The 20,666-nt window shown below is 40.9% G+C and overlaps 1 protein-coding gene across 6 annotated transcripts in view; it reads left to right on the top strand.

Moving 5' to 3' along the window:
* Positions 1 to 20,666, top strand: part of FOXP1 (forkhead box P1) — a 557,404-nt gene that overhangs the window by 272,707 nt on the left and 264,031 nt on the right. The window contains exon 1 of one of the 6 annotated variants that reach the window (XM_063291585.1): positions 7,776 to 7,850. The exons of 4 other annotated variants lie outside the window; for them this stretch is intronic. The gene's annotated coding sequence lies outside the window, so the exon portion shown is untranslated. Of the gene's footprint in view, positions 1 to 7,775; positions 7,851 to 7,979; positions 8,103 to 20,666 lie in introns of those variants that run through there. One more of the 6 variants, XM_063291584.1, reaches the window with a different exon arrangement.

The raw sequence follows: 20,666 nt of genomic DNA, 5'->3' as shown, positions 1-20,666 counted from the left end.
ACCCTCCAGAACCTGGAAGTGAACTGAGGGCCTCTGTCACTCACCAAGTGATTTATCATGCCTCTATACCTAAAAACGTGGTCCATAAACAACTGTGCTGTGGCTTGCGCAGATGGGAGGCCCTTTCAAGGAATAAAATGCATCATTTTAGTGAAAAGGTCCACCACCACTAGTATGGAAGTCAGCCCCTGGACCGGGGGTAAATCAGTGATGAAATCCATGGAGATTGTATCCCAAGGCCTACTGGGGGTGGGTAGGGGTTGCAAGAATCCTGTGGGCTTCCCTGGGAGAGGCTTGGCTCGTCTACAGGTATGACAAGAAGCAATGTAACCCCTTATGTCTGCAGTCATCTTAGGCCACCAGTAGTCCCTCAGAGCTCTATGGGGAGTTTTGAAAACTGTCATGTTCGCCGTTTCAATGTCTCTGAGACATCGTAACGTTTCTCATGTCATTAATTGGATACGTGTTTCATCTTTCATGGGAGGATGGGTGTACTTATCTCTTGGCTTGGCTTTGGAATGTTTTCCTCTTATCTGTTATGTTCAAGGTTAGTTTCCCAGGCTAGCAGGTCTGACGTTTGCTAGCACCTGGACCGGGCGGGGCTGCTGCAACGGGGGCGGGACACGCACGCACTGGAGGAGTCTTAAGTTTGTATTTGGCGCGCTTTTGCTCATTCTCAGCTTTCTCTGTATTTGTCCTAAGTTCCCTAATAAATCAGATTTCATTTAAGCACTTCTTGTGAGTCTGAGTATTTGGGCTGGGCAATCATTACAAAAACACCTCCTTGGCCTGCTGTTTGATGGTCATGGCAAAGTCTCAGTACTTCTTCCTCAATGAGGGGGGAATGTATAATCGCCCACTATGCCAGAGGATTCCTGCTTCCACATTAAATGGGGAGGCAGTGTCTTGCGGGCCCCTCTGGAGGTCATCCATCCTGGCCCTGGCATACGGGTCCTGTTGTTGCTGAGCTCTGACTCTTGTAAATACGTCCTTGTCTGCCTGCTGCTAAAATCTCTGTCTGGCTCCCCCTCATAGACTGATCAAAGTTGTGAGGTTGTAATATAGTAGCTTGGACCTCCTGGTGAGTGGGGGGGGGGGTTGCCTGAATGGATCGAGACAGGGCATCTGCCAAACGGTTCTGCGCCCCGGGAACATAAGAAATAACAAAATTGAAACAGGAGAAAAACTGGCTCCATCTGATTTGGCGTGGGGTGAGGGATCTGGTGTTTTGTAGAAGCTGTAAATTCTTGTGATTGGTGCAAACTTTCACAGGAAAGGCTGCACCTTCTAGCCAGTGCCTCCACTCTTGAAATGCTGCTTTAATTGCTAGCAACTCCTTGTTAAAAACATCATAGTCTCTCTCTGCTGGTGAGAGCATGGGGGAGAAAAATCCACAAGGGAGCAATGTATTCTCTGTTTTGTTTGTATATTGAAATAAAACAGCAGCAATAGCAAAATCTGAATCATCGGAATGCATTATGAATTGCTTTGTGGGGTCAGGGTGCTTTAAAAGCGGCTGGGATGCCAAGAGCTGCTTAAATTCTTGGAAGGCTGCTTGCTCTCTCTCCCCCCAAATGAATTTTGATCCTTTCTTCAAAAGTTGTGTAAGGGGTTTAGTCCTGTCACTAAATTTATTTATGAATCTCCTGTAAAAATTGCAGAACCCTAGAAATTTTTGTACCTCTCTCACATTTTGGGGGGGTTGCCAAGAGAGAATTGCCTGGACCTTAGAAGGATCCATGGATATGCCTTCCGTTGATATTTTATAGCCCAGGAAATGTAATTCAGTTAAATCGAAGGCACACTTCTCTAGCTTGGCGAACAGCTTGTTCTCTCTCACTCTTTGTAAGACATTACGTACATGGGTTACATGAGTTGTAGCATCCTCAGAGAAAATTGGTATGTGATCTAGATAAATGACCAGATACTTATCTAGTAAATCAGAGAAAATTTGGTTCATAAATCGGGAAAATATGGCTCCTGCATTAGACAAGCCAAAGGGCAAAACAAGGTACTCAAATTTACCAAACCTGGTATCGAAGGCAGTCAGATATTCATGCCCTGCTTCTATCTGGATCAGATTGTACGCATTCCTGAGGTCCAACCTAGTAAAAATGTGTGCTTTCCGTAAGCGATCCAGCAGATCAGATACTAGGGGGAGTGGGTAATTTTCCTTGACTGTGACTTTATTGAGGGGACTGAAATCATGCACCACTCTCATGGGTGCCTCCTGGTTTGCCGGTGCCAACGGGTCAGGCTTCTTTGGTACGAAGAAGGTAGGAGCAGACGCTGGGGAAGTAGATGGTCGGATGAAACCCTTTTGGAGACTAGAATCCAAGTAATCCCTTAAAGTGGCTAGTTCCTTGGGGGACATGGGATATTGTTTCCTTGCTGGAATCTTGGCTCCTGGTATCAACTCAATGGTGCAATCACAGTCCCTATGTGGGGGTAGTGCTGTGGCCTCTTGTTCGCTGAAAACATCTGCGAAATCTGCATACTTGGCTGGCAACTGGACCCCCCCTGCTTCCGTGACTGCGTTGGTTGCTGGAGAGAGAAGAGCGGCTTGAATCTTGTGCTGGCATTCCTTAGCTGGGAAGGAGATTGCTCCCGTAGCCCAGTTCAACAGTGGGTTGTGGATCTTCAGCCAAGGTGTGCCCAGGACTATAGGCACATTCAGTGATGCAGTGACATAAAGTTGGATCCACTCAGTGTGGTCTCCCCTTGTTAGCTGCAAAGGTTCTGTGAACCTTCTAATCGGCCCTGCCTTGAGGGGCTGGCTGTCAGTGGTCTCAACTTCTATGGGACGTGGCAATTCTATGGTCGGGATGTTGAGGTCTTGTACAGTCTGTACAAATAAAATTGGTGGAAGCTCCGGAATCCACGAGGGCCTCCAGCTTGACCTGGTGCTCTGGGTTTACGTGCATTATGACTGGTAAGTAGTAAAAGAATCCTCGGAATGAGCCCTTCTTAATTGATGATGGTCTCCCTGCTGAGCTCTGTGGAGGGAGACCGACAGAGTTTCCTTGGTTGGAAGTCAAGGCGGAGGTGGCTCTTGGTTCTGCTGCTTGCCCTAGGGCTCTTACGGAATTTGCTTGGCTTCTCTCTGGGCAAGTTCTCACCATGTGCCCCTGGACTCTGCAGTAGAAACAGAGGGCTCTCTCTCTCCTTCTCTGTCTCTCAGCCTCAGAAATAAGCCTCCTGCTCGCCCCGATCTGCATTGGCTCCTCTGGTCCTGAGTAAGGAGATGCTGCGGAGAGAGCTGGAAATCCTGGAAGCGCTCTGAGGCCCCTGTTCTCCCCGGCTGCATCTGTCTGAGCTTTTCTAGCCTGGCGTCTAGGACCACAGACAGTTGATATAAACCTTATAGGGTAGCTGGTTTTCCCTGGCGCACTAATTCATTTTTAATTTCTTCATCCAGCCCCTGTTTGAATTGGTCTTTCAAGGCACTCTCATTCCAGTCCAGATCTCCTGCTAACAGCTTGAAATCAGCAATGTAAATTCCCACCCTCTTGTTGCCTTGCTTGAGCTTCCGAATTTCCCGGCTGGCAGTGACCTCTCTGATCGGGTCGTCAAAGTGTGCTCGGAACCCTGCCAGAAAATTCTGGTAGTCGTTGAGAATCGGGTCGTTGTTCTCCACCGTGGGAGTAGCCCATTTGGCTGCTGGGCCCGTTAGCAGACTTAAAATGAAGGTGACTCTGGTTCTGTCTGTGGAAAACTCTGCCGGTCTGCTGTCGAAAAACATTGTGCACTGTGTGAGAAAGGTTCTCAACTGTCCTGCTTCTCCTCCAAACTTCTCTGGTAGACTGCCCTGGGATCTCAAGACCACTGGTGGAGTTGCTGCTGCTGCTGCTGCTGCTGGCGCCGGTTGTGGGTTAATCGGAGCTGGTTATTGTAACTGCTGTAGCATGGCTGCTTGTAATGTGTTGATCTGGAAATCTACTTGTTGTTGATGTTGTTGCAATGCTGCTGCCAGTTGTTGGATGGCTTGCTGAATTTCCTGGTTTTCCGAAGACATTTTTCCAAATGTTTCTTCCTTTTTTTGTTGTTTTGTTCCTCCCTCTTTCAATGGGAGTAGGGAGTTTGTTAGAATTGATGTCCTAACAGTCAGGAACCACGCTGAGACAAGGAATAGGTCTCTAGTGTTTATTACTGCTACGTTAGACAGAAAATCCTAACAAACTGAAGAAGCGTGGGAAAAACCCAGACAAATAAACCCCAAAAGTCAAGGCCGGTCTGTTCTGTGTCTCTTTGAATGACTGCTGAACTCCTCGCTACTACGCATGCGTTTTCCCTGCTGGATAGGGGCCCCTTCCTGCTCACCATCAGTACTCATGACAGTTATTAGCTTAATAAATTGGGGGAATCAGTAGACATAGTGTACCTTGACTAGTTTTTTGTGATCACTTCATTAATAAATGGTAAAATAAGAGCTAGATGATGCAACTGTTAGAGGTTAATTGGCTGAATGGGCCATACCAAGAGAGTATTCATAAATGTTTCCACATCTGCTTGGTGATTATTCTAGAGTGAAGTGCCACAGGCTCTGCCCTGAGCCATGTGTTCGTCAATGTTTTTGCTAATGACCTGGGGTGATGATCAAATTTACAGATGATATAAAACCAGGATGAATGGATAATACCTTAGAAGAGGATGATAGTCAAGATTTAGAGAGGCTTTAACAGTGAACCAAATGAAGAGGAAGAAAGGCAAAGTCTTGCACCTGGGGAGAAAACATGCAAAGCACAAATATAAAATAGAGGAGTCTTGGCCTGGCAATAGTACTTATAGTACATGTTCTAGATTTGGTTGTTCTAGTAGATTTGGTGAAAATGAGCAAACAGTGTAATTCAACTGCTAAAAAGGCAAATGGTAGAGGCATGCAGAGTCCAGATCACAGGAAGTAATTTTCCCACTGTATTCTGTCTTGGTCAGGCCCCAGTTGGAATAGCGTGTTCAATTGTGGGCACTGCAGACAAAAAGGACTTTGACGAACGTGTATTCTGAGGAGGGCTACCAAGACAGGACAGGAATCCAAATCCTGTGAAAAATAGTTAAAAGCAGTGGAAATGTTTAGCCTGCAGAAAAGAATTGAAGGGTTTATGATAGCAGTCTTCAGATATCCAAAGGGTTGTAATACAGAGGTGGAAATGGACTTGATCTCTCTTGCCCCAGAGAGGAGAATCAGAACCAGGGGGTTATTTTTTTTTTAATCCGTTCAATCGTGGCCGATTCTCGGAGACTGCCTGGACAAGTCCCTCAGTTTTTTTGGCAAGGTTTTTCAGAAGTGATTTGCCCTTGCCTACTTCCTAAGGCTGGCCCAAGGTCACCCAGCTGGCTTTGTGCCTAAGGCAGGACTGGAACTCGTGGTCTCCTGGTTTCTAGCCTGGTGTCTTAACCACTACACCAAACTGGCTCTCATGGGGGGTTTGATGAATTAAAAAAATAAATGGGTTAAAATTACAGGGAAATAAATTCAAGTTAGATATTAACAAAAAGTCATTCATTCATTCATTAATCCATTCATTTAAAATAATTATATGGCTACCTATCTTTAAACACAACTCTGGGCAGCTCACAACAATAAAGCCCAGAACTATTTAAAATAACCATAAACCATAAAAAAAAAACGAACTAATGGTCACAACTGTCATCCAATAGATCAGGCTGTGCATGAAGTGGTATGTTCCTTTCCACTGGAAAATTTCAGAGAAAGGCTAGACAGCCAGCTGTCTGAAATGCTTTAGAAGAACCTGCACCAAGCAGGATATTGGACTAGATGATCTCTGAGATCCCTTCCAGTTCTGAGATTCTGTACTTCGATGCACATGCACCTAAGCACACATTGTGGCAAGGGAAAAAGAAGTTTGTTTGTTTTTTTAAAAAAAAATCACATAGATCAATATAATCTAGATTGGAATACTGATAGTTCAGAGCTAATATACAGTAAGAAAATGGAGACGTTGTATGCCAGGAAAATTTGAGTGTTCTTGAAAAAGATGGGACTACAAGAGTGAGGTGGTTAGCTTCAGACAAGGGAAGCAAATACCTATTAAACTTGGGTGTAATGGAAAAGTCCATAACACATTGGTGACCCAGATGCCTCTTTGCTATCTTTGTGCTAACATAATGTCAAATCCAAAACATCCACACTTATAACAGAATTATATCTGAACAGAGGAAACTGAATGTGTTGAGTTCATCTGTAATGTAGGTTCATATGTCAGTAGCATTCAGTCTGAAAGATGGTCTGTTAGTAAGAAACTAGTATCAGTCGAAATTTAGTTTGATTAGACTTATTTGGAATTTGGAACCCTTAGAAATACGCATTTTCCTGCCTTCACTGCTGAGTAACTCAATATTTCAGGTATGAAACCAATTTTTTTTTTCAAGGTTCTAAGAATCAGGCAGGTTGTTGTAACTAAGCAGTGTCCAAATGTTTTAGAACATTGCTGTGCAATATCTTTATAACTAATGCCGTTTGGTACATCTTGATTAGCTTCTTTCTAATCATTTGGCACTAGCGTACCTTGAAGAAGCTTCAGAGTACAGTGTAAGATCTTGCCCTGTAACTCGTACAATTCTGCAGTGATGTTTTTGGCTGAGAAATAATTGTAACTTAATTTTGGACAGAACATGATTTCTAGAAGAGATGTTTATATATTTATTTGTTCAATTTATATAGCCTCCTGCTTGCCAGATGACTGTATCAGCATGTGGTTGGGTTGGCCTAGTTGCCTAATCAGACACATTGTGCTCTGACTAAAGTGCAGTTCAGAAATGGACCTTTGACCAGAGAGCGTGAGGGACATTCTCAACTGCCTATGATAATTTACATCCCCTTGGTCAGCACACTTACAATCTACAAGGATCTGAGTTTTCCTACCACCTTCCTAGCATATAAGATTATAGTTTTAATTTTTACCTCTCACTTTAGGCTGTGCTGAACTTCTGTATGAGTTGACAAGTTTATGTGCAGTTCATAATATTCACAGTGACAACATTTATTTTAGTAGCATCGAAAACATTCTAATTAATCACTGTTAGTAACCGACTGAAACAGGACTGTGGGAAAAAGTGATTTAAGGTAGAGCTTCCTCTTGTTCACAGCTGTATGTAATGTATTTCTGTATAAAGATACTTACAACAATGGATAACTGCACTCTTGTTGCCTTGCCCATAAAGGAGTTCTTTTATATCCGCTTTGAGAAGGGGAGGAGGAGTTAAAACAAACATGCACATGCTCACACAAGCATTATTGAGTGAGTTGCACGCTTGTAAGTTGATGCAGTTGATCTTCCAGTGAGTGCAATAACTAAAGAGTGCAAATTACTCTAAGTGACTGCATCTTGTTTAGAGGCACCTGGCACTGCATAAGCGAGCTGCCATTGTTCCCAGTGGTGGTCAGCCTCTGATGCATGTAACATGCAGCCTTTCTACTCCTCTAAGCGTCAGAAGGATGACTGTTTGTTTGCCTTGACCTCTCCCCAGCTGTTTACCCTGCAATGCTTTTGCTTCAACCTTGATTCCCTGAGACTGGCCCCTCTCTCCTCCCTGCTCTGTTTACAGTTGTCCTGCCCAGAGTCTCACCTATGAAATCTGTTGATTATTCCACCTGGTTAATGTTAAATTGCTCTTGCAAGATGATGTGTTTGTTCATAAACACAAATGCCAGGGCCCTTGTTTACTGTACCCATGGCAGCAATCAGTTATTAAACAAATATTGCTTTGTTTGCGGGCGTGAGCAGCAGTTTAGCCTGCAAGGTCGGGGGCGGGGGCGACTTTAAAAGCTAGTGTTTTGATAAAGAAGAAAACGGGAACTTGTCCCTGGAATGTGGTTGAAACTGACTTAGGTTTGTTTTTCTTATCTTTAATTTTGGATGAAGGGGCTACAAAGATTAGCAAGTTGTTTGGTGTGTTTTTTTCCCCCAAGAGATTTCCTTAGTGTAACGATAGCTATCCAGTTGTTTGCTTTTTTCAGAAGGGAGAGAGCCCTCCTGCGAGACGGCTAGCACAGTAGCAGAGCATCTGATGGCTAGAACACTCTGTGTGGATCAAACAAGAACTTTAAATGTCTAGGACAAAAGGATAGGGGTGTAATCCAGGTAATCACCAAAGAAAAAGAATTGCCTTTGAATATTATTATTTAGTTACTTTGTGATTGTGGAGTGGTGTGTGAGTGTGGGTATAGGCGTGCAGCTCAGTGAAGTTCCTGTGAAAGTGTGTGGGGTTTCTTTCAGCGAGCTATTGGTGCTTTTGTACTTTGTAAACCTCTGGAAGAGAATCTTTCTTTTGTTTTAGAGGAGAATGGTAAAACTTTCACATAATGGCAAAGCATAGTAAAGAATCCGATTAATGTTCCTTCTGTATTTTCCTAGTGTATTCAGATCAGTGTGGCTGCTTGCTTCCCGTGAATTCTCATGCACTAGCCTTAAGTTTGAAAGCATATCCACTACTTATTTTTTTCATTCCTAGGATGAAAACTGACAGCAATAATTACTCCTTCCCTATTGTTATGCAAAGAATCTGGAGGTGGGGAGAGACATTATTTTTCTCTTCTCTTTCCTCCACTGACTTCATGGCCACCACTCAGAAAGCAATAGGATACTGTATCTTCCATTGAATTTATTGGGACAGATATGAGAATTTGCTCAATCTTGTTTAAAATGAGTGATTGTGGAATTGTTACATTTGACAGATTGTATTTCATATAATTGGAATATCAGATGACATTGGTTAGCATGTAGCTTTACATCTTAAAGAAAGAGAACAATAAGAATGGGGAGTAAGAATATTTGTTTTTGATGTTTAATGAGAGGCTTTTAAAGTTATAGTCAAGGGCAGCTATTAACATAAAAACTATATGTGCCCGAGAAGATTTTGAAGGCTCGGATTAAATGATTGACCCTTTTATACTCAGTCAGGCAAGTGAGTCAGAAATCATTTGCAAAATTCTGAAAGAGATTATTTACTAACCAATCATAATGACCTGATCCATATTGTTTGTTGTGATTACTAGAGCAGTCATGGGGTTTGAGGTAAATCAGAAGGCACTTGAAGTGTGTGGCCTACCTGGGAAGTCATTAACTGTGATGAATCAGTTCCTCTCTCTGTATCAGAGAGAGAAAGAGAGAGAGAGAGAGAGAGACAGAAAGAGAGACATTGACTATGCTACTAAACTATATTATGTTATAGTTTAGCAAAGTACCACTTCATTATGGAGATTATTATTCTGCAGATCAAATTACATGGGGTATAACTTAGAGAAAAACTTACTCTTAAGTAAATAGGCATAAAATGGATCAGATTATTGGACTAGTGTTTTTATAATAATGTCTTCTGAATGCCTTGATACATTTTTGGATTAAAGCATTTCCTTTGCTACCTGCTCTTCAAGAAGCCAGTCAGGACTGTTTTACATAATACAATTTTATATTATACATTTTGTAGCCGAGTAAACCCTCCATAGGTACATGTTGGCACACACAGTTATATCATGGAAATACAATAATTGTTTAATGTCAGGCAGCTCCTACCCAGCCATGTCAGAAGAGAGCTTGCCCCATTCATTGATTACATTTGTCACATTCACAAGGCAATGCATGTTTGTAAGAACTACTTTTGGCCAGAGGGTTTATACAAGCAGAGGTTGACAGAATCTGGAAGTATAAGAAAAGAATTGTCCTGCTCTACTCTGCCGTGGTCAGACCTCACTTGGAGTACTGCATTCAGTTCTGCACACCCCATTTTATAAAAGATAGCGATAAACTTGAGCATGTCCAGAGAAGGGCTGCTATAGTGGTGAAAGGACTGGAAACCGAGTTGTACGAGAAAGTCCTCGGTGTGTTTAGCTTGCAGAAGGGAAGATTGAGCGGGGACATGACAGCTGTCTTCAATTATCTGAAGAGCAGTCACGTTGCAAAGGGTTTGGACTTATTCTCACTTGCTCCAGAGGGTCGGACTAATGGGATGAAACTTCAGTCTAGGTACAGATGAGACATTAGGAAGAATTTGACAGTAAGAGCTGTCAATCAGTGGAATAGGTTACCACATGGAGTGGCTTCTTCCCCTTCATTGGAGGTTTTCAAACAGAGGCTGGGTAGTCATCTTTCAGGAATGGTGTAATGAATCCTGCAGTGTGCAAGAGGTTGGACTTGATAACCTCTTACGTCCCTTCCATCTGAAGGGAGCCCTTTTTCTTCCATCTTAGGCTTTCAATAAATAACATAGGCATTCTTCCTTTGGAGCTGTTGAATGGATTACACCTTCCATCCCAGGTTTGCCACCACAGCAGAATTGGTAGGACCCACAGCCAGTTCCACAATGACCTTGTTTGCAAACATGTTTTCTCCATCTTCATATTTTCCACATTTAGAAAAATGCATTGTATGTATGTCCTTAAACAGGGAGGCACAGTTAACTTTCACACACAAAAGTATGTGAAAACATGCAATAATATATTTTAAAGACATAAGAGTGCAGGAGGACTTTTATTACGTCTCTGATGCTCCAGTGCTTTGATAGATACTTTTTTAATCAGAAAGAGACCATTTTGGACTTCCGGTGGAAGAAAATAATGGTGAAGTGACTGGTCCTACCCAACTCCAGGGTTAGGACTGACAATGCGGTGTTTGTCTGGTGGCTCAGGCACGACCTTACAGCTGCAAAATATTCTCCGGGAAAGGAGAATTCAAGGAAACATTCCCTGTGCCCTCTGGACAGCTGTTCCTTGCCGAAGGATCATGAAACGGTGTTCCAGTGACCAGACAGGGAGTGATCAACTGAGAGAGAGGGCTGCCATGTCTTCCAAGCCATGTTGAAGCCAAAAAACGGACATTAACTCTGACCTCCCCACTTCTAAAATCACTTTTTTGCTTTTGAAGTATTAAATTTAAAGAGGCTTTCTCTAGTACAGAAATACTGACTCTCTTGGTTGAACTTTCATTATTTTGGGGATTTCTTTTTTGCATGTTTTTAACTGCTTTTAAGGATTAAAGTTTGAGCAAGGAAGCTGAAAGTTGAACTGCTTTAGTAACATTCTTTTTTAAGGGTATAAATGTTGTCAGTATTTTCTATTTTAAAAAAAAATAAGTAAAAGATTTTGTTGGATTTGGGACTGGTCATTTTTTAGTGGCTGTGGAAAAGTATGTGCTGCGGTCGTTTTTTTAAGCTGGGATTGGTTACTTTCTTTAAATACTGATAAAGAAAGACTTTGATTTCAACTTGTGGCTTTGTAACTGGATACTCTGTAATTGGAAACTTTCTCCCCCCTTCAATTACTTTCTATTACTGGAGTCACCTTCCACTATAAATATTATTGTTGGTTACTAGATAAAATGGAAGGTGATGTGAAACAACTAACTAGCAGAGTTGATGTATTGGAAAGTGAAAGAGAGAAAGAGCTTAACAAAATTGCACTGCTTGAATTAAGGGATAAAAATTTTGCTTAAGGCTCGGGGATACCTGAATCCAAGGAGCAGAGTCTTAAAGATAAGATTTCACTTGCTTTGGCAGCTTTAATTGAATGGGAAGATGACAAAATGATTGAAGAAATAGAAAAAGTCTTTTGCGTTAACCTGAGGTACACAACTATAAATAACAAGCCAAAAAGATGTTCTGGTTCAGTTTGTGAGGAGAAAAACAAACGAATTGGTCCTACAAGGCCACTTTGACTCTAAACTTAATATTGACAAATTGTATTGAAAGAAATTCCTGTGAGAATTTTAAGGAGGAGAAAAGAATATACTTTTTAAACTGATGTTGTGAAAAAGAATGGGATTCCTTTTCATTGGGAGAAATTGGAAGGGGTAAGTTTTACTTACCAACAACCAAGGTTTAGACTAACTTCAATCCCTAAAGCCAAAGACTTCCTTGTCAGGCAGGGAACTAAGTTGGAGCAGGATGCAACTGGAAAGGTTGCATCTGGAACTAAACAAATGGATTCCATAATACAAGATGAAGAGATGGGTGCTACACCCAAAGACTTTAATGGGTTGTTTGCATAAAAATGGCCTTGAACTGTATCACATGGAATATAAATGGGGCAAATGCCTCTCAAAAAAGAAGAAAACATTTTCATTATTTGAAAAAATTGAAACATGATGTGATATGCCTACAAGAAACTCATATAAGGAAAAAAGATATAAAATATTTGATAAATAAAAATTTGGGAGAAGAATTTATTTCAGCAGGTTTAAGGAAAATTAATGGCCTTGTATTATATGTTAAACCACATTTGAAACCACGTTTATTATTAGCTGACGAGTATGGTAGATACGTAGCAGTTCAAGTGGAACTTTATGGACTTAAATCTATTACTGTGGGAGTATATGTACCAACTGAAGATAAAAGTAAAAAATTTACGCAACTTTTGAATGAATTGATATGATACGGATTTCAAGGGACTTGGCAAATAAAGTTTCTAAAGTAGATATTTTACCAAAGACTTTTTCTGATCATAATCCTATAAGTATGACAATAAAGAAAACATTCAGGACATATAGAAACTGAACAAATTAATTTTAAAAAAAAGAGGTTGTGGAGGAAGAGGAAATTAAACGATTTCTTTGATATTAACTTGGACAATGAATCAATTTAAAAACCATTTGGGATACTAGTAAAGTGGTTATGAGGGGGCATTTTATCCATCATAACCATAGTCTCAAGAAGAAATCTCAACAAAAGTTACAAACAGTTTTGGATCAGATCAAGCTGAAAGAAACTGAGCTACAGAAAAAACCGACAGATAACAATATTGTGTACCAACTTAAGTTATTACATCAGCAATTGTCAATGTTGACTGCAAAAGAAATAGAAACAAAGTTGAAATACGTTAAACAGAGACATTTTGAATTTGCTAATAAACCAGGAAGATGTTGAGCATATAAATTGAGGAAAGAAAGAGAGAAGAAAATGATATTAAAAATTCATGAAGGAAATGTGGAATGATTGGATGATGAGAAGTTTAAGAAAGCATTTTATAGTTTTTTCTCTAACCTCTATAAAGAACAAGAAGTCTCTTTGGAGAAGCAAGATGAATAGTTGAATAAACAAGATTTACCAAAACTCACAGTCACAGAGAGCAACGTTGAATAATCCTATAACTACTTTTGAAATAGTCGAAGCTACAGAAAGAACTAAATTGGGAAAAGCACCAGGTCCTGATGGTTTACCTGCATTATATTATAGATGTTTTGAAGATCAGATTCTTCAACCTTTTAAAAGACTATTTTGTTAGGTTTGGCAATGCCAGATTCATGGAAAGAAGCTAACATTGCACTTTTAAGAAAGGAAGGACAAGACACTTCTCTAATTAAGAAATACAGACGAATTTCATTGTTGAACAATGATCATAAAATATTTGCTTCAATACTGGCTGAAAGAATGAAGAAAATTTTGCAGGAATTTATCCACCACGATCAATGTGGATCTTACCCAAGAGACAACTAAAGGACAATTGAAGAATTGTTTTGGATATTATAGAATATTTACAATATCATAATGAATGTCAAGTGGCTCTTATCTTCCTAGACACAGAGAAAGCTTTTGACAATTTGAACTGGAGTTTTATGTTTAAAGTCTTGGAAAACATGGACTTTGGAGAGTGTTTTATTCAGGGAATTAAGTCAATTTATTCACCTCAAAAGGCAAGCATCATTGTGAATGATGAGTTAACTGAACCATGTCATATACAAAAAGGGACAAGACAAGGATGTCCTTTGTCGCCTTCCCTCTTTATTTTGGTGTTGAAAGTTTTTAATAGAGATATTAGAAGAGACAAACAAATAAAGGGCTTAAAGATTAAAAATGTCTTTAAGCTGAGGGCTTTTGCTGATTATTTAGTTTTGAAACACTTTATAGTTTTTCTTTTTTCTTTAGACCTGTACTCTATCTGTTCTATATTCTGTATTTTGTATTTTAATTATATTTGGAAAATTAATAAAATTCTTATAAAAAAGAGACCATTTCTCTTCTGGTAATATGTCTGATTAATAATTAGTATAGTAATTAATAATTAGTGCAGCAAGTCATCAGGAAGAGGTTGGGAAGGGCAGATCAGATAACACTGGTAGCCTGACATATTTGCTCAGCTAGGTCTGCTGGGGGTGTGGAGTAATGAGTGGGTAGATGAGAGGTGGTCTTGAACAGATGGTTGGCTGGTTAAATACTTTAGACACTGGGAAATATTAGAATCAATTAAAAGATCATCATGGTTATGTTTTACACCTTCTTTACAGCTACTGCTTCAGATACACACTGAAATACTTACCAAGCAAAGACAATCTGAGAGCTAGTTTGGTGTAGTGTTTAAGGCACCACTGGGAGACTGTGAGTTCTAGTCCTGCCTTAGGCACAAAGCCAGCTGGGTGACTTTGGGCCAGTCCCTCTCTCTCAGCCACAGGAAAAAGGCAATATGAAACCACTTCCAAAAATCTTGCTAAGAAAACTGCAGCGACTTGTCCAGGCAGTCACTAAGAGTCAACATTGACTCAAAGGTACATACACACACGCAAAAGATAATCTAGTTTAATAAAATGACAGTTAAGGATGCCATACTTTTCTGACATGGCTTCTGTGCTTTTAATAATAAAGCAACATTATTATTTAATAATAAAGCAACAAACCCTTCATTATTTTGTTATATTTTTGACTATTCAGCTGATAAGGGAAGGAATATTGCCTGGAGAACTGTATAGGTACTAACCTTTTGACCTCTGAATCAGATTTAAAACGCTCTCATAATTGTTTTGTATACTTTGTATATTTTTGGATCTCTTTAGGCATAGGAAACTGTGAACGCAGGCGTTTTTTACGTCTCTGTGAATCTGCAGAGATTGTTGTTTATTCATTTAGTCGCTTCCGACTCTTCGTGACTTCATGGACCAGCCCACGCCAGAGCTTCCTGTCGGTCGTCAACACCCCCAGCTCCCCCAGGGACGAGTCCATCACCTCTAGAATATCATCCATCCACCTGGCCCTTGGTCGGCCCCTCTTCCTTTTGCCTTCCACTCTCCCTAGCATCAGCGTCTTCTCCAGGGTGTCCTGTCTTCTCATTATGTGGCCAAAGTATTTCAGTTTTGCCTTTAATATCATTCCATCAAATGAGCAGTCTGGCTTTACTTCCTGGAGGATGGACTGGTTTGACCTTCTTGCAGTCCAAGGCACTCTCAGAATTTTCCTCCAACACCACAGTTCCAAAGCATCGATCTTCCTTCTCTCAGCCTTCCTTATGGTCCAGCTCTCGCAGCCATATGTTACTACGGGGAACACCATTGCTTTAACTATGCGGACCTTTGTTGTCAGTGTGATGTCTCTGCTCTTAACTATTGTATCGAGATTGGTCATTGCTCTTCTCTCAAGGATTAAGCATCTTCTGATTTCCTGACTGCAGTCAGCATCTGCAGTAATCTTCGCACCTAGAAATACAAAGTCTTTCACTGCTTCTACATTTTGACAGCATCATCTTGCAAGATTTTGAACAGTTCAGCTGGGATGCCGTCGTCTCCTGCTGCCTTGTTATTAGCGACGCTTCTTAAGGCCCATTCAACCTCACTCTTCAGGATGCCTGGCTCTAGCTCACTGACCACACCGTCAAAGCTATCCCCGATATTGTTATCCTTCCTATACAGGTCTTCTGTATATTGTTGCCACCTTTTCTTGATCTCTTCTTCTTCTGTTAGGTCCTTGCCATCTTTGTTTTTGATCATACCCATTTTTGCCTGGAATTTACCTCCGAAGTTTCTAATTTTCTGGAAGAGGTCTCTTGTCCTTCCTATTCTATTGTCTTCTTCCACTTCCGCACATTGCTTGTTTAAAAATAATTCCTTATCTCCTCTGGCTGACCTCTGGAATTTTGCATTTAATTGGGCATATCTCCCCCTATCACTGTTGCCTTTTGCTTTCCTTCTTTCTTGGGCTACTTCTAGTGTCTCAGCAGACAGCCATTTTGCCTTCTTGGTTTTCTCTTTCTTTGGGATGTATTTTGTTGCCGCCTCCTGAACAATGTTGCGAACTTCTGTCCATAGTTCTTCCGGGACCCTATCTACTAAGTCCAGTCCCTCAAATTGCTTCTTCACCTCCACTGCATATTCCTTAGGAATATTAGTGAGCTCATAGCTACCTGATCTGTGGGTCTTCCCTAATCTCTTTAGTCTGATCCTAAATTTTGCAAGAAGAAGTTTGTGATCTGAACTACAGTCAGCTCCAGGTCTTGTTTCTACCAACTGTATAGATGTCCGCCAGCTTTTGCTGCAAAGGATGTAGTCAATCTGAATTCGGTGCTGTCAATCTGGTGAAGTCCATGTATAAAGCCGTCTCTTAGGTTGTTGGAAGAGAGTTGTCATGAGTACTGATGGCGAGCAGGAGGGGGCCTCCAGGGGGGAAAACGCATGAGTGGTACTGAGGAATTAAGCAGCCATTCAAGGGACACAGATCAGACCCGCCTTAACTTTTGGGGTTTATCTGTCTGGGTTTTCCCACGCTTCTTCAGTTTGTTAGGATTTTCGGTCTTATGTAGCAGTAATAAACACTAGAGACCTACTCCTCATCTCGGCGTGATTCCTGACTGTTAGGACAAGAGTGTTTGTTATGCAGAGTGAGTTGTCTTGGCAAAATTCTATCAGCCTATGTCCTGCTTCGTTTTGTTCTCCCAGGCCATGCTTACCTGTAACTCCAGGTGTCATTTGACTGCCCACCTTAGCATTCCAGTCTCCCGTGATGAAAATAATGTCTCTTTTAGGCGTGTTGTCCAGTAGGTGCTGCAGATCCTCATAGAACTGCTCTACTTCAGCTTCTTCAGCATCTGTGGTTGGGGCGTATATTTGGATCACTGTGATGTTAGATGGCTTGCCCTGACTTCGAATTGAGATCATTCTATCGTTTTTTGGATTGTATCCAAGCACTGCTTTAACCACTTGACTATTAAGTATGAAGGCTACTCCATTTCTTCTGTGGTCCTCTTTTCCACAGTAGTAGATCTGGTGGTCATTTGATGTGAAGTGGCCCATTCCAGTCTATTTCAGTTCACTGACGCCCAAAATGTCTATCTTTAATCTTGACATCTCAGCAATAACCACATCCAATTTGCCCTGGCTCGTAGATCTTACATTCCAGGTTCCAATGGTGTGTTGATCCTTAGAACATCAGATTCGCCATTCACCACCAGCACCGTCGGCCGCTAGCCGTCCTTTCGGCTTTGAGCTAGCTGTGTCATCACGTCTGGGGCTAGTTGAACTCATCCTCTGTTCCTCCTCAGTAGCATGTTGACCATCTTCCGACCTGGGGGTCTCATCTTCCAATGGTATACCTACATATCTCTGGTTGTACTGATGCATTGAGTTTTCACGGCAAGAATACTGGGGTGGGTTGCCACTACCTTCCCCAGGGATCGCGTTTAGTATGACCTCTCTGTCATGACCTTCCTGTCTTGGTTGGCCCTTCACGGTTTAGCTCATGGCATCATTGAGGTGCTCAAGCTCCATCACCACAACAAGGTAACGATCCTTTTCTGAAGTAAAAGGTTTCCCTTGACATTAAATCCAGTCTTTTCCGACTCTAGGGGAGGGTGCTCATCTCCGTTTCAAAGCCGAAGAGCCGGCGTTTGTCTGTAGACACTTCCATGGCCATGTGGCCGGCATGACTACACGGAACGCCGTTACCTGCCCGCCGAAGCGGTACCTATTAATCTACTCACATTTGCATGTTTTCGAACTGCTAGGTTGGCAGGAGCTGGGACTAGCAACGGGAGCTCACCCCGTCACGCCGATTCGAACCGTCGACCTTCCGATCGGCAAGCTCAGCAGTTCCGCAGCACCACCGCATCCCCCTGCAGAGATTGCTGAGAGCCAATTGGTATTTGCCCTTTCTGGCCCATACCTGAGCATTGAGAACTGTCAGCCAGTTGTTTACCAGTTGGCCAGTAGCTGAATGCTCCATTACCTCCCCTTCTGTTCCATGCCTCAACACTTACGTTTCATCTCTTTACAAAAAAATAAAGGACAATATTTCCCAGTGTGTGTGTGCTCCCCATGATGCAAACCTCTGTTATCTTCACAACACCTAATGGAGGTGGAAGACAGAATAACAGAAGATTCCCTTCCACTGGAAACACAAACTGCCACTTCAAACTCCATACAGTGAGGCATGACCAAATTTGTAAAAACGTTCCCCACTCGGAACAGCATTTCCCTGATGCAGATACAGTGCCACTAGCACAGGGATACGTAAAACTCTTTTATAATTGCAAACTCCTGAGTACTGTGTCATATGATCAATGGGAAACGTATCTTGCTTGAGTACCAGCACTCTGCCTTCATCTGGTGATTTAGTTTCCTACAACCAACATAAATGTTAATTGTGATACATATTTCCTGTACAGAACTAGAGAAAGAAGGGATCAAGACAAAGATCTTTTGTCTCCTTTCTAAAACTTTGCCGCCTCTTTTACCGATCTGTGCTATCTTTAATAGCCTAAAATGCATATGTTGTCATACTTTCATTTAAAACTCTTATATATTCTTCAATTCTTTTTCTTAGTTTTCCTCTTTTTGTATATAACACTGTGGGCAAGCTAAATTAGCTAAGAATGCTTTAAACATTGGTCTGTTTTACTGTTTGCCCACCTTTCTGCTCACTCCTTAAATATATAGACACTAAACTGGTTGGAATAGGAATTGTATTCCAGAGCATTTAGCTTCTTGAAGCTTCACAGGGTGCATTGACAACACATTATTCTTTATTATGAATGTTCTGTCCTGGAAAATTGGATCCCAGGACATCTCTTTGCTCTCATGGGAAACCTACAGACAGGACAGGAAGCCACAGTCCAGGCAGAAAATAGCAAAACAGACTGGCTTCAAGTCAGCAAAGGAGTGAGACGAGGCTGTATACTGCCTCATTACTTATTCAACCTATATGTTGACTATATATTGAAAAAAATTGGATTTGAAGAAGATGAGCATGGTTTTAAAATTAAAGAAAGAAACATCAATAACCTACATTATGCTGATGACACTACTCTGATAGCTAAAATGCCAATCATCTGCAAGCTCTAGTAATGAAAGTCAAGGAGCACAGGTAAAAATGGGATTAAGATTAAATATAATCTTCCTATGCCTGTCCAGGAATAAAGCCTAGTTTTATTTTCTCTCTTATTTGGGGAGTTTGGACTCCTTGGAATTAAGATCCTATATTTCAACATTAGGTTCTTTTTTTTTTCCTTTTCCTTTTAAAAAAAAAAACCTGTTAAGAATACTTCCTGCAGTCAATCAAGCTGACAACTGGAGTTCTGTTTTAGTAGTAGGTAAGATTTTCCAGGTTCCTTGACTCACAAGATTTTCATTTGCAAATGGATTTCAACTAGTGTGTTTCTGTTGCTGCACTTATTGTAGAATGACAAAGTCCCCCAATGGGAAGAGATGGGTGGGGACAAATTTAATAAATAAATAAAATTTGATATATAATGACTCTTTAGTTGCAGTGGCATTGCAATGCTTCCTTTAACTGTAGAACTTTTTTATGACTTGACTATTGACATTTTTCATACAGGTATTAGCTTGCTGCAGCTTATAAAAACCTGCATAGCAAACAACAACATTCAGAAATATTGAAGGACTCTCAGGGACAATATCTGTCTTACATTTTGAATTCAGGAGAACATTAGCAATTAACTGTCGTATATTTTATTGGGTTTGAGCATCTTTAATCTGTCAGTGACTCTTGAGACTCCTGGCCCATATTCTTACACACCCATTGCCAGTTTGGACATAAAGAGATGTAAAAAAAGGAATGCTATGCTATCATATATAATAGCACCAGACAAGCTTTCTTGGAGAGCAGCAGCTGCTAACTCTAAAAGTAAGACCTCTTGGGAGCAAATTTTATTTCAGATTAAAGCTTGAAAAAAAAAGCTTTGGATCACCTGGAAAAATGCAGGTAGCTGTGTGATATTCACATTTGTACTCCAGGCTCTTTAACAAGCTGGTACTCTTAGCTCTTTTACAAAAAGAATCAAGTTAGATCTCCGTTCTTTCCTGTTTTCTTCATTGCTTTTGCACTTAACCTTTTCTTTACTGCCTCTCTTCATGACCAAACACTACTTTCCCTCCATTCAAGGGAGCACAGGAGGTTACTAATCTCCTCGCTGAACAGATATAAATGCTAGTCTTTGGGTCAGCAACTAAGCAGCGGCAAACTGTGCTTTTAGGATATTGTGATTTGCTTCAGTTCTCCTAGAGCTTTAGCACATCATTTCTCCAATATGTTCAGCCTCAGTTGACGCAAGCTTGGGATGAGTCCAATTTCAATCCTGAAATTCCCAAATAAGAGAAACTGCTTTAGTAGTACAGGACCAGCCTGGAAATGCACTGTTGATAATTCCATCCATTCCACCCCATTTGAAGTACTAAATGAAATTTCAGATTTCAGATATGTCTAGACATAGTGTGTGATAAAGTTGATAATGCATTAATCATTTTTAACAACAGGTAATATGCATAATTTATGGTGTTACAGTGCTATCTTTTTTGATATTTATGATGGATAATGCTCAGTTTTGCCCTCATATTACTGCTTTAAATTATACCACAAGAAAATTAATGAGAAAGTAGATTTATGGGTTTCATTTGTTTGTCAATTTGGAAATTAATTGGGTGTTAATTTTAGCCGTCCCT

The sequence above is a fragment of the Candoia aspera genome, chromosome 2, assembly GCF_035149785.1.
Source record: "Candoia aspera isolate rCanAsp1 chromosome 2, rCanAsp1.hap2, whole genome shotgun sequence".
NCBI classification, from domain to species: domain Eukaryota; kingdom Metazoa; phylum Chordata; class Lepidosauria; order Squamata; family Boidae; genus Candoia; species Candoia aspera.
Note: the sequence above shows the minus strand (reverse complement) of the source record. Positions and strands in the feature narration are given on the sequence as shown.